The 15352-nt window shown below is 44.3% G+C and overlaps 1 non-coding gene across 1 annotated transcript; it reads right to left on the bottom strand.

The window, feature by feature from the left end:
- Positions 1-6869: 6869 nt before the first annotated feature.
- LOC133910345 (small nucleolar RNA Z247) lies at positions 6870-7008 on the bottom strand. Its single transcript, XR_009908515.1, has one exon. It is a non-coding gene; the product is annotated as a small nucleolar RNA Z247 (small nucleolar RNA).
- Positions 7009-15352: the final 8344 nt, after the last annotated feature.

Raw genomic sequence — 15352 nt, 5'->3', positions numbered from 1 at the left:
TGTTGTTCGTTGTAAGATAATATTACCTTCACTCCTGGAGGCGCCCAGCCTGACCAAAAAAAAAAAAAACGGGTTGGCTCCAAAGTTTATGTTTTTTTTTTGAAAAAGTCTATTTTACCACTGAACAATTCACTTTCTTCGACTTGGCCCTCTTAACAAAATTTCGGCTCATTTTACTCCTCTAAACTATTTAAACTGGGTCAATTCACGACCTTTTTTAAATAATTTTAATTAATTGGAAAATTTTAAAAATAATAGTCAAAATCATAAAATTACAAGAATAGGTATCTATCGGCACGCAGAGTGCCGACTAGGGATCTGTCGGCACCGCGCGTGCTAACATACTACGTGGCAGTAGGCTTAGGTGCTGCTGACAGGTCTGTGTTCTGCATACGATATTCAAAGAAAAATTTATAATTTTTTTATATAATCTTGGATGAAGATGATCTTTATATGAAAATTATACCTATCGACGAGACTACAACTTTGTAGTTAAACACTTTTCCATTTGAATCCATTTATATTCCCAAAAGGTGGATAGAATTTCCAGATCTAGTTTTTCACGTCTGAAATTTATAATCACTTTTTGGCTAACCTATGCAGAAGCGTATTCACCTCACAAAGGAGGTCACGTGTATGCATGTTCATATATAGGCTGGATGATCAGGGAGTACAGAAAAGATAGATTACACGTGATAGATTCGGTCTCATATTTGAATACATGTCTATCTCTATGTGCTGACAGAATCTTTCTCTTTAGGCTCCATAACAACAACGATAGTCCCTATCTCTAACATCCCCTCAATCATAACTTATCCATGTTTAGATTGCGTTTGAATTCTTCTAGACTTCGTGCTAATAGTGGTTTAGTAAAACCATCTGTAACTTGATTTGCACAAACTGAATATCTAACAATTTCTGAGCAACACGCTCTCTGTCAAAATGATAATCAACTTCAATACTTAGTTCTTGTATGGAAAACTAAATTTACTGAAAGATATGTCTCACCAATATTATCACACAACAACCTTTGCAGCTTGAGGACAAGAAATGCCTAGTTCTTCAAGTAATGTCTGCACCCACATAACTTCTATTGTTGCATTAACTAACGCCTTGTACTCAGCTTCTGTATTTGATCTTGACACTGTTGCTTGCTTCCTTGCACTCTAGGATATAAGATTTGATCCTAAAAACACAACAAACCTCAAGTAGACATTCTATCATCAGAACATCCTGCCTTATCTGCATCGGAGAAAGCACTGACAAATATGGAATTTGATCTTCCAATCTTCAATCTTATACCCAGAGTATAACTCAAATATTTCAAGATTCTCTTGACCGCTGTCTAGTGTTGTGTAGTAGGGGAGTGCAAATACTGACAAACCTTATTAACAGGAAACACAATATCTGATCGTGTAAGGGTCAAATACTGTAAAGCACTAACAATACTCTTATAACGTGTAGCATCCTTAGATCCTAACACCTCACCCACATGTGCTAACAATCTCTCTGAAGTAGAGAGTGGTGTAGTAATTGGTTTACAATTCATCATCCCTACACATTTTAATAAGTTTGAAGTATATTTATCTTGCGTCAACAGAATACCTTCACATACCTTTCTCACTTCTATTCCCAGAAAATAATAAAGATCACCAAGTCTTTGAGAGCAAACTCTGCCTTAAGATTGAAGCAAAGCAACGTTAGCTCCCTGTGAAGAACTTGTAACAATAATATCATCGACATATATGAGAACAAATACGGTGAGACCACCTTTCGAGCAAAAGAACAGAGAAGTGTTAGCCTTAAAATGATAGAAACCAAGCTCTTGCAACTTGACACTGAGCCATGAGTGTACACGAGACAACTACCTGGCTTTGGATGCGTGTTTTAAACCATATATCGCTTTGTCCAACTTGCATACATAATGCTGGTTGGATTTTTCTTCATAGCCAGGTAGTTGTATCATGTACACATCCTCCTCCAGAACACCATGAAAAAACATGTTTGTACATCAAGTTAGCGAAGGTTCCATCCCTTGGATATAGCAATAGATAACACAAGTCTAATGGTAGCAGCCTTGACTATAGGACTGAAAGTATCCTCATAATCAATTCCATATATACTTAAACTCCTTAGCAACTAGTCTGGCTCTGTATATATCTATCGAACCATCCAATTTCCGTTTTATTTTATACACCCACTTGCAGTCAATAACATTTCTTCCCTATTCTAGCGGAACTAAATGCCAAATTTTATTTTTAATAAGAGCCTCATACTCACTGTCCATTGCTTGTTTCTAGTTGCTATTATGAAAAGCCTCTTGTAAATCTTGAGGCTCATCGGTTGTCGTTAATAACCCAAATTGTACCATCCATGTAGACCTTTGGTTTGTGTACCCCATAGGGGTGGCAACAGGTTGGGTCAGGACTGGGTGGAGGAAGAACACACCTGACCCGAAACCCGAAACATGAAACCCAACCTGGACCCAACAATCAAACTGTGTGTAAAACTACCCACCCCCGCCCTCGGCGGGGACCCGAGACCCGACCAGACAGTGAAGGGGTGGCAGCTTTATAATTTCATCTCGATCTACTATTTGGGACATGGTAAGCAATTATGCGTTTAATGAAGAAACAAGGAACATGTCAATCACACCATTAGATAGTATTTCTTCTGTTCATTCCATCGCAGCTCATGTCATATTCACACCATTCAGAACACTAACACAAACTGAACGAACAAAATATTAGTAAATGCCAGCCATATTCACCTTGATTCTGAAGTTGGCATGTGTTGCTAGTATGTTCTGTCATCAATCTCAGTTATCACTGGTGCTTTAGAGGAAAGCACCATACAAATCCTACATTTGCTCTTGTCTGGCCAAAATTTATACAATTACAAGCAAATACAACTTTAAGAAACCTGTTCCTTTTCTACCATAAAAAAAAATACTCTTAGTATTGAGCCCTAAAGATAGCAAGCTTCTTACCGGAAAAATTGATAATTTGCCACCCAAAACTTTAACCCCTTTGATTATAATGTCACCCAAGTCAATGACATATAAGACTGTCAGAGCCTATGACTATGGATCAGAGTGGCAAATAAGCGAAGCCCATTTTTAACGGTGACAAATAATCAATTGACCCCTACACAGGGCAACAAGGGACAATAGTTTATATCATTTGAAGCCAAAGATGGAGAAAATCCCCTTTTTTGAAGAACCATTCCATGCCCCAGTCACGAGCAGAGAGAATGAAGACGGATTCGAGGAATAAGGATTCCAATCCTCCAATTAAACACAGAAACCGCTCATAAAATCTTAACTCCCGTAACAAAAATCACGTACAAGCAAAGGGAGAAGAAAGAACAATCACCTTGTGCCGTCACTCATCGAAAGGCACAGGCTTGGGAGCCTCGCGTAGATCTCCTTGCCGGCTACAGGGAGGAGCAGGCCACTAGTGCTCCACCAAGCAGCACTGCAACAGGCCGCCTAGCCGTTGGCCGTGAGATCTATAGACTACAGTAGATTACGACAGTAGTCCTAGCAGCAGTGAGGGGGTTAGGGGCGGGCCACAGTCAAGGGGGAGCAAGGGAGGGGGAGGCGTCGCCGAGCTGCATAGGAGTGGTTGGCCGCCGTCATCGTAGGAGCTGGAGCCACCGCCACCTCCGTCTAGGTTTGCTCTGTTGTGTGGGTGTGCCGCGTGTGGTCGTGCGTGTGGTGGAGACGCGGAGTAAGACCGGTAATGGACCTTAGGATTTCAGGACCTGTGGGGCACCACCGGTGGAAAATAAAATATGGAAATCTAAAACCTGCGGAGCCTGACCCGACCCGACCCACTGCCATCCTTAATACCCTGTGCTGATGGCGTGTTTGAGGCCGGTGCACTAGAGTCTGACCGCTGTCACTTGGATCAACATCATTGTTAGGGTATCTCGAATGGTTTAAAATAGTTACTATCTCTTAGCTAAGAGAGTACATTTCTAAATGTTATGACTAGCACAATTCTTCATACCTCACAGAAAAGAGATGAGTAAGTACTACCTCTTTATCTATTATTTTAAAAACTAATACTTATAAGTCACTTAACCTCTCAATTTTCTATAAGATATAAAAAATTATAAACAGCGAAACCCAATCCCAATTACCACCGGTGCTTTAGATGAAAGCGCCATACAAATCCTACATTTGCTCTCTGAGCTATAAGAGAAAGAAGCTATAAGAGATGCCTTAGAGCATCTCCAAGAGCCCTTCTATCACACCCTACATCCCATCCTTCATCTATTTTCTCCAAAAAACAACCTCCAACAGACTCTTCATCCAGCTAGCTCTTTTGCAGAGCACGCCATTCACATCTTCGGACACGCCAGATGTGGCGTGCATCTCCCCCCACGCCATCCTGCTGTAGAGAGACGAGAGAGCCAACAGCTAGCTTTTGCTTCAAAAAGTTATTTCTCTCTCCTCTTTCATAAATTCAAAAAGTGATTTTGTAGAGCTCCTAAAATCACAATTTTTTTTGTACTAATAGAATAAATAACAAAGAATCCATTTTAACTAGTTCCCACTAAAAATATCTTACAAATTTTAAATGAAAAATCTCCAAATTTGACTATTTTTGTACTTTTCTTGAATTTTTAGGGCACAAATTTAATTCCCAGAAATTAGGTAAAATTCATTAATATTTATATAAACTAATGTACTAATTTATAAACTTATTGACAACCCTAAGTTGCATAGTGTTTTTTTAAATATTGTTAGTTATAGAATAATATTAAAAAATAGGAGAGAGAATATAGAAGATGAAATATGGATATGCTGTTAGAGTAATAGAGTAATATGGAGGAAGAATCTTTATAAATAGTAATCTATTTAAGAATATAGATAAGGTATTATAGATGTTTTTGTTAGAATTGCCCTCAGAAGGACACGGATGTTGCTGCGGGGTTGTCGCTGTCGAAGACTGGGCGTCCTGTCCATCATTGTCGCTGGCGTGGCTATCCTGGCCATCGTTGCCTCCGTCGGTCGAAGCGGCAGGCGGCGCCAGTGCATGTACCGGCGGGTCTGCTGTGGCATGTACCGGCAGGTCTGCTCGCCAGACAGCTCGCCGTCAGACCGAGCCAGGGATCCCGGAGCATGCGTCGCGTCAGGGAGATTTTCTCGTCGCTGAAGCCGAGGCTGAGCGTGCACAAAGGACGACGGCAATTCTGGAGCAGAACCTGGAGACTCACAAGCATCAGTACTGTTTGGACACGAAACATCAATGCACACGTTACTGTTCACATGAATAATAATTAGTTCATTGTTTACCCCTAACGACAGAAGATTGTGATGATTCTGAGGGAAGGAGAAGGATTTCATATCTCAAACGAGCACCGGCATTTGGTTGAAGTTGTGCAAATGAAAAAAATGCCTTCATCAAAAATAACATTATGGGAAATTTGATCGAAACTAAAGTTTTCGAGGATTGTAGGGGTAAGATTCGACCAACACGCACACTTAAAGATAGGAAGAGATGAATAATCGGGTTTTTGGTGGAATAGACATTCTAAAGGTGTGGAGTAGTGGATGATTTTGCTCGGTGTGCTATTGATTAGATAGGTGGCAGTAAGAAAAGCTTCATCACATGATTTAATGGGCATTGACACATGAGCAAGAAGAGAGAGATCAACCTGTACAATATGATGATGTTTATGTTCAGCAGCCCTATTTTGCTAATGAGCATGGGGACATGAAACAAGATGAGTAATCCCAACCTTCTGAAAGAAAGAATTAAGCTTCTCATATTCTTCACCCCAATATGTGTGTATGGAAATAATTTTTCTTCTAAACAGTCTCTCAACTAAATTTTGGAACTCATGAAATTTTTGAAAGACTTCAGATTTATGCTTAAGCAAATATATCCAAGTGAACTTATTATAATAATCAATAAAGCTAATATAATAATTTTTCTTTCCAACCGAATCAATGCAAGACCCCATACATCTATCTGAAAACACAAGTTCTAAAGGAACACTAGACACACTAGATAATTTAGAGTATAGTAATTGATGACTCTTAGCTTGCTAACAAGCATCACAGACTGACTCAACATTACTCTCACTTGAGCAAGGGAGGTTATTCTCACTAATGACTCACTGAACGATTGAAAGCGATGGATGTCCTAGACAACCGTGCAATCTATTTTTTGAAGGCTTGATGACACCTAGCACCTGTTTGGTTGGTTTTGTGGTGAGATGGTACATGCCACCCTCGCATTTGCCTTGAAGGAGGGCCTTCTTCGACAACTGATCTTTAATCAAGAAAAAATCAGGATAAAATTCTAAGAAGGGTCGGTTATTACCAGCAAGACGGTGAACATATACAAGATTCTTGGTGGCTTGAGGAGCATGAAGAATATTTTTTAGCTGGAGATGATGGCCAGGGGTTTAAACAATAGCATGACCAATATGATTAATATTGATGCATTCATCGCTTACTGTTTTGATCTAATCCTTGCTAGTGTACTTGTCATGAATTACTAGCTTGCCCAGCTTGCTAGTAATGTGGTCAGTGGCGTCCGTATCTGTGTACCAGTTTGCATCTACTCCATAGGAGTTTGTTGTAGCACCTGCACTTCTTTCATCTGGAACGAAATCAGGATCAAAGCGATTCTAACAATTCATGGCGGTGTGCCTATTCTTACGACACAATTGACACTTGGGTTAACGAGTGGTGCTGCCATCATTGTTGTTGCTGATGTTATTGTTGTTGTACCTGGAACCATTGCCGCGGCCACATCCTTAATCGCGACCAAGACCACCACGTTAACTGCGAGAAGCAGCATTGATGGATGATTAAGACTATGAAGTTCCTTGGAGGAGATCTATCCGTGTTTCAAAACTTAGAAGTTGAGCATATAGTTCACTTACAGAGACTAGTTCAACTCGCGCCACGATAGCTAACACGATTGGATTGTAGTCGACGTTGAGACTGGTAAGGATGAACGAGACCATCTCTTCGTCATCCAAGGGACGTTCAGCAGCAGCCATCTCATCTCCTAGCACCCACATCTTCCTGACATATTCGACAATTGTCTCTGTAGCGACTCGGGGGCGACAAAGCGGCACGACGCCCGCACCCCGTCAGGCTTCACGGCACAACCACCGTCGCCAGCCGGTGGTGGCGGTGCCAAGCGACAGTTGTTGTGTCTCACTTCCCCTCCCTCTCCTCCTTTGCGCTTCCTCCTCTCTAGCGTTTCTTTCAACGCTTTTGCTGGCTCCTGGGCTACGCACGAGGTCGGCCAGCTTGGTGGCAGCCGGTTCTGCTCGTCTCCACTGGGATCCAGTTTGTGTGAGCGCGTGGACTCGTGTGCACGTGGCCAGGTTGTGCTCGCACCTAGGATCTAGGCGGTCTGTGTGCACGTGGTCGGATCTGTGCCCATCGGTCAGGTTCTATGTTTGGGCTCGTGTGGGTGGCCGGTCCTTCGGTTGTGCGCCGCCGTCAGTGTCGACTTGCTCGCTACTTGTCTCTGACTGGATCTGAGATGGGTGCGCATGGATCTGTGCCCCTCCGTCGAGTTCCACGCTTCGGCACATGTGGGTGGCCTGTCCTATGTAGGACTTCTCGTCACTGCCACTGAGGCGCTCGCCACCTCCGTCGGGTTGCACGCCACGTCGCTATCGGGCTGAGTGCTACGCCACCACTGTGAGGTGTTCCTACCGGTCCTCTACGCTGTGTGCTCCTCCGAGTTGGTGCTGTTTTGCTCGCAAGGGCTACAAGTCCTCAGCACCATGTGCTCCTCCGAGATGTAGTCTGTTTCAGGCTCCCCATTATACTGCGTCTACCTTCTGCCGGCTGTGTTGCTCTTCTCCAAGATTTTGCACATGCTGTTGTGGTTGTCGATCTCCTTGCAGTGTGGTCGTCCTCGACCGTCTGGCATGCAGTCTCCTCCCTTTGTTAGATCTATCTATCCCCCCTAATCCGACCTATGGGGAGACCCTTCACATTCGAGAGGCCTCCAGGCAGGGCGCGCCCGTGAGGATGGCAGTCGTTGCGGGGGCAGGGCGGTTAAGGTCTAGATGCCTTCATAGTAGGTGGATCGGTGTAGGTCGGGGCGAAAGCCTTGCGCGGCTTTTGCTAGTGTCGATGACAACGATGCCCTCGGGCGCCGTTCCTCTCCTTGAAGACGTTTGTCGAAGTGCCTCCCCTTCTCACCTAGTTTGATTTTTTGGGTGAAAACCTAGCCTAGTTCCTGGATCGACGATGATGACGTCATTGTCATCGTTTCCTTCCTGGAGGCGTCACAGTGAAAATCCTTCATTGTGCGTGCCGTTGTGCTTGCCGGCTGAGTCTTGTGCTATAGCGGTCGGCGTGGTGCGGTGCGGTGTGGACAGCGCGGTATGGCGGGTGTGGCATGGTTGCCCCCAATCCCCTTGTGCCATGGCAACTCCTCCCTTTGTCAGATTTCTTTCCTCTCCAATCCAGCCTGTGCGGAGCTTCGTGGCGTGGGGCGGCTATGGGGTGACACATGTTCGTATTGGCTGTGGCGTTGAGTGTGGGTTGAGTGCCTCGGGCGAAAGCCTTACCTGGCGTTTGGTTGGGCAAACAATGGTGATGCCCTCAGACGCTAGAGAGTATAACTTATATTTATAGCAACTGCTAACTTCAAATCCTAAAATGAATCGTGCCATCCTATGATTCAGACTCTGACTTGAACTAGACCCGTACACACCACAAATTACGAAGTCCAAACCGACACCCCAGCTGTATACGAACCATATACGCACTCCTTACTTCTGCACCGCGTGAAACGAGTCCCTAACGCACACGCTAGGATTTAGTCCAGCATACTCCTCCTGACATGGGCCAAGATCATGAACTTCTAAAAGATGTCGCATGACCGCCAGCTTCACCGTTGGCAATGCCTTCATTAGAGCGTCAGCTCGCTGCTCCTCCATGCAGATGAACTCAACCACAATCTGGCCTCCTTCAATGTACTCACGGATGAAATGAAACTTGGTGTCAATGTGTTTGCTGCGGCAATGAAAAACATGATTCTTCATCAAAACATTTGCTGATTTGTTATCAACAAACAATTTCACTACTTTGGACTCTTCTCCTATTAGCTCCCCCAACAGACTTCTAAGCCACAGAGATTGGCATGCCGCTGCCATTGCCGCCATAAATTCAGCCTCGCACGAAGATAAAGCCATCGTTTTATGCTTCTGCGAGTTCCATGACACCAGACTATCATTGATATAGAAGGTCATACCTTCAATACTCTTCCTGTCATCCATGTCACTAGCCAGATCATTGTCCGTGTAGCCGGTGATCTCCTTCATTTCTCCTCCTTTGGTATACACAAGACCATAATACATGGTGCCCTTCAAATACCGAAGAATCTGCTGTTGGGGAACGGGTAGGCTGCGCTAGCCTAAAACAAAAAATTTCTACCGCAATCACCGAGAAAACCATTCTAGTAGGAGATCACATATCATTACCACTCGACGCACAGTGCAATGAAAGAAGAGTTGGAGTAGGCCGATCCAATGTTGTGCGCGTCAAACTCCTTGAACGGCTTCTCAATCAAATCCGCGACTAGCCCTGCGCAGGTGGTCACGCTCAACCAACTCTGAGTAGGTGGTCATGCTCCTCGACCAGTTCCTCGACCAGCTCCTGATCATGTCTATCGCAGCCTCAACCAGTTCTGAGTGGTCATGTCGCGCTATCCGACCAGATCTGAGTGGTCGCGTTGTGCTCCGCGACCAGACAAGCAGGTCTATCGACCAGTGCGTCAAGGCTGGCGACCAGTCCTGAACACGTCACGATCAACTCGTTGAGAAGATCAGTGCCACAATAGCAACAGTGCCTCTATGGTATCCACACGTATCGGGCAGAAACGTCGAGCGCCGATGTGCTAGCACCTCATGCGCGGCTAGGGTTTTGGGATATCGTGTGGAAAGCTGCGGCTAGGGTTTTCGAGTGGCTCAACCTCACCACGCCCCACTTGTCACGTCCCGAAACCGTAATCACATAATTAAGTCTAATTATGCATCATTAGGGTCATGATTAATTTTGGGGTATGTCGAATATCTAACTATGGGGTATATGCGCCTAAGGAGTACATCATATACAGACAAGGTATATACGACGCATATTCGGAAACTCCAGATATCACGGAACCGAATCAGCGATACCTGATACACCCAGAATCAAGGAAGTACATGCCAAGAAGGTTTAGATTGGTTACCTAAACCGATACAACTTGTATTCAAAACAAATATATCTACTTGGACATCAAAGAAGATAACTCTCTATCGACTACGACTGGATAGGAGTCAGTACCTCACCCCTATATAAGGTGGAAAGGCTAAGAGGAGAGAACAACGAAAAAAGAACTACGAGCAACACGAAAGACAATAACAGAGGAGTTACTCAACGACTTTAGCCCTAGGACAGATTAGATCCAATCAACTCCTTATAATAGTCTTAGCCACCTTGCTTGTACTCGAGATCATCAATACAAGGTAGCAATACCCCCACAGGACGTAGGATATTACTCCAATCGGAGGCCCGAACCTGTATGCATCGTTTTGTCTCGCTTCGTGATTAATCCCTACCCTCGAAGGTACCCAGTAAATTTATGGACATATTATTAGGAACTAATCTTCAACAGGTCAATTCACTTTGGAACGTTAGTGCAATTCGTTTAAAGTTAATCAGATGAGAGAAGGTAATTCGGGACATAAAAGAACAGAAATCGCATTGAAAATGTCTTGTTTCTCTAACCCGTGGGCCCCACCAGAGTGGGCCAACCACCCTCTCTCTCCCTCATGGGCAACAGCTGCCCCACCCATCCCCTCTCTCTCTCTCTCTCACTCCCGTGCTCCCAACCGGCCCAAGGAGCTAAGAGTTCCCTCCCTCTCTCAAGCACTATCTCCCTCTCCCCAAAATCCAACCTCAAGAGAAGGATTTGAGGTATGCATGTTGTACTCACGCGATCACGAGCTCATAAGCTACCCATCCATCCAATTCATTTTCATTTTCCCGGAAGATTCAAGCTAGTTTTGACTTGTTTTGGTGTTCTTGGTTGAAGAACAAGAGGCACCAACGTTCTTCCTCTTTCCGAGTGTTTCCTCCATCCCCCGATGGCCAGCAACCTCCACAAGCACCGTGGGTAAGTCCCTTAGGCTTCTCATGGTAAGAATGTATAATTTGGTTGGTCGATTTTGAGTTTGGAGCTAAAGTTGTGAGTTCTTGAATTCTTGAGCTTTGGAGATAACATAAGCATTTGGGTGAGATTTGAGTTAGGAATCGTGTTGCTAGGTTGGTGAGTGAGTTCTGGAGTCTATGAACTATCCCAAACATGTTTCCCTTTGGCTTGGAGAGATTCGCAAATCAAATTGGCCAAGTTTTCTTCCTCAAAGAAACCTCTCTAGACAACCCGGATACTCCGGATCAACCCGGATAGTCCAGGTAGCCTAGTGAAAACCCCATCGAATTGTATTCAAAATTCATGCAGAGTTAGTGTGTAATTTGACTCTAGAACCCTTTGTATAGTGCATATACAAGTTTGTGTGGCATAAATCTAACATGCAAGTGGAATCAACCGAGGAAAAATACTTTAGAACTCAACTCAGCCAAAACCCGGAGAATCCGGGTAGGTTCATTTTGGAGTTAGCAGAGAGCCCCACTTGGAGCCTCACCCGGAGTGTTTGGCCCGACCCAGAGTATCTGGACTCACCTGGAGGTTCCGGATTAATCAAAAAATGGCTAACCGAGACCCCAGTCTGGAGGATATCCTGGAGGTTCCGGAATGCAGAGTCTCTGAGTTCAACCCGGAGGCTTCGGCCTCCTGTTATTTTTCCGACGTTGTTTAGATCGTAAGTTTTGTTATTCCTCCGTATGTCTTACACCTTTAGCTTGTTGTTATGCATATTGTAGCATACATTGTGCATTTCATTCATACTCATCATTGCCCATGTTCTTCTTTAGTGAATGAAGAACTGGAGCGTGTCGCGACTGTGGTTGAAGGTGACGCCGATCTACTGGAATTCTGCAAGTGTTGTGCAAGTAGCATTAGGCGGTCACCCGAGCAGCAAGGCAAGCATCTAAGCATACTTCTCCCAATAATTTGGATCTTGTATGATACAAATTGATAAATATGCTTTATGTATGTTATGCATAAGTTCGATTTGTTGTTGGGTTTGGTATGGGTAGAACCTATATTGATGCATTACTTTTCCCGTCTTGAGTATTGGAATTCCATATTCTTGTAGCTGGACTTTAACTTGATGATGTCTAATTCAAAGGCTAACCGAATTGCTTAGCCATGCTTAGGTTCTTCGGTAGAAGTCAAGTGGTGAAATATTTCATCGTTCGTGAGTATAGGCCTAATTACTTACACTATGATCATAATAATGGGTTGATGGTGTTGGTTGGATAAGTGGTGAGGATGAGTCGAGATGTGGGTAGCGTTAGGGGGTTTTCTCCTGCCTGGATGTGGAGTTCCTCTGGATAGGTTGGGAGAGGAACCCAGACACCGTAGACTGCTTGCATCGTTTAAGCACCGATCGTTGTTGCAGTTGGCTTTAGCACTTTCCGTGCTTACTACATGTCGTATATGGGAGCGATAAGCCGATTACCTTTGTAGCTGTGGCTTTTTCGCATGCGGCTCTATGGTGTCGGGCATGAGGTCGGTTGGGGTATTCAGTTTGCTCCGAGAGTAGTATGGATTACCCCGCACCTATCAGCGCATGATCAAACGTCGGGGCTTATTGGAAAAGGTTGACATCATGAGTACCCCCTTGTATGGACCTGTGTGATCATGCAAGCCATATGTTCCTCAAGTCGTGTATTTAAAGGAGTACCCCCTGCAGGGTGTAAAAATATTTCAAAATACCATGCTCTCGGTTATGAGCATGTTTCTGTCCATTTGCAGCAGTCGTAGAGTTATGAATGTGGATTGAGGTGGTTGATGGGTTGAGATGATGCTTTACAGATTTTATTCCTATGGTTCCTTTTACATTATGTTTAGTTGATTTTTATGGGCTAGTTTGTTACTTTGGTCTAGTATTGATGCTCACACATGTTTATGTCAAATTTGCTTTCGCATATAAAATTTACCTAACCATGTGGCCTTTTCTTGCTAATATCCAAATACATGATCTTTGGAGTCGGGCTATTTATAAGTGCCTATTATGTATTAAGTCTTACAAGTACCTTCGTACTCACACTGCTTTTTAGGTGTTACCGTCGAGGAGGAGTTGATCTTTGGCTACTTCACGCCTGTTGAGGGTGGCGGGTATGAGTAGGCAACTACTCGGTGGTCACGCTTTTGAGGTGAAGCCTGAGGGCATATAGTTTCACCCACCTTTTGTGGTCTATAGCTTTTGTTTTCGCTGCGTAGTTTCTCTTTTGGCTAAGAGTTTATCAGTTTTAGTATTCTCCTGGATCTCTGTTGTTGTAAATTGTTAAACTTGTAAATGCTTAAGAACTTGTAATATAATTTAATTACTCTCTCTTTATTAAGTTTGGTTGTGATTGCTTATGTTAGTAAGGCATGCGTTTTGATCTTGGACACAACACGTACCGGCACTACTGGGATAGTATTCCGGTTAATCATTGAAGTCGTGATTAAGTAAATGATCGACTTAATGATTAATTAGAATACTATTTGGATGGTTCCTCACAGCATAGTATCAGAGCTTGGTTTAATGAAGTAGCCTAAAATTGGTTAGAGCGTTGTTTAGTAAGTGTGTCAAACCCACTAAGCAACCCACTAAATTTTCTTTTATGCCTCCTTATGATTAATATGTATGAACTTACTATACTATGCCTCTAAGTGTAATATATGCTTGAGTGATGCACTTGAATTGTTTGTTTATGCATGGTGTGGTTTTTATCATTGTGATGCATCTATTAATTATGTTGCATTGATGCATCCCGAGAGCAGCAAATGTCGGGGGCTCAATCGGTGCGAGTTAGGCCCGATGTGTCCCAAAAGTTGAAGGTATGGGGAGTGAATATGTGGGCAACTGCGTATGAAATATCGCTTGTGCGGCGAGTCGCACAAGCACCATTCGCACGAAAACTTGTTTTGTCTCAAGCGAAAGGTGATGTTTGTATTGTGATGATTGTTTGGGGAGAGATGCATTTCTAAAAGAAACGTGGAGATAAGGATCGAGCATACTCCCATGTTATATTGTTCATTTCACACTATACCTTTGAACATGCATTTTTCTTGTAAAGGATCTAACCTGAAATTCTGTCAAACTGCGGACACTCCACACATTTTTGCAGATCCTCCGCAAAAGTCCGAACCTGACAGAACTTAAAATGTAACGCATCACTTGTTTGGGTCCAACTCATGCTAGTTAGCTATGTCAGAGTTTGACCTTTTGCGCCTTTTCCATCAACACGATGAGAACCCATTAGAACCTAGGTGATCTTCCCGAGGGTTCAAATGAGAACAATCCTCCGCCGCCTCCAGCGCTGAGTATGGCAGATGTGCTTATGCAGATAGAGCAAAACTGCCAAGCTCAAACTGCTCTCGTTGAAGCTCTGGTGAGTAACATGACTCCTCAAGGAGGAGGTGGGGCCAAACACTGTGATGACTTCGCCGACTTCCTTCGGACTCAGCCGCCCATATTCACACGTGCTAAGGACCCGCTCGATGCGGATCATTGGCTTCGCACCATCGAGCAGAAGCTCGCTCTCCTCCAGTGTGAAGACCATGAGAAGACGCTCTTCGCCACCCATCAGCTCCAGGGCGCAGCGGGTGCATGATGGTCTAACTATTTGGCTATGCACCCCGCTAATCAGCGGGTGTCTTTGGCGGAGTTCCGTCAGCCATTCACGATTTTTATATTCCTAAGGGCCTTATGGAGATCAAGAGGCGGGAGTTCATGGACCTCAAGCTAGGGGGTAGATCGGTGATAGAGTACGTGCAAGTGTGCAATCACTTGGCACAATATGCTCACAATGAGGTCAACACCGACGAGCGGAATCAATACCTCTTTATTAATGGTCTCAACTCGAAGATGCAAGACCGCTTGTCGGTGTATGAGTTCGCCGACTTTAACAAGCTAGCGAGCACCTCTCACATGGTGAAGTTCAAGCTGAAGAACCACCAAGAGGAGAAGAAGCGCAAGAGGGTCCCGTCGCCTTCCATGGGTGGGAGTACTCAACATGTGCGTACGGAGAGTCAGACTCCTCCATCTCACATGTCGGTCTCGACTGCTCCACGACCGAAATGGGTGGTGCAACGCTCATCCTTCTCCGCTCCGCAAGGACAACCTCTCTCAAGCAAGTGTGGTAGGTGGCCCCGGTAGTCCATGATACAATTGTGGCCGTGTCGGTCACTATACACGGGAG

The sequence above is a fragment of the Phragmites australis genome, chromosome 2 (genome assembly GCF_958298935.1).
Source record: "Phragmites australis chromosome 2, lpPhrAust1.1, whole genome shotgun sequence".
NCBI classification, from domain to species: Eukaryota; Viridiplantae; Streptophyta; class Magnoliopsida; order Poales; family Poaceae; genus Phragmites; species Phragmites australis.
The sequence above is the reverse complement of the archived record's forward strand: the minus strand, read 5'-3'. Positions and strand labels throughout refer to the sequence as shown.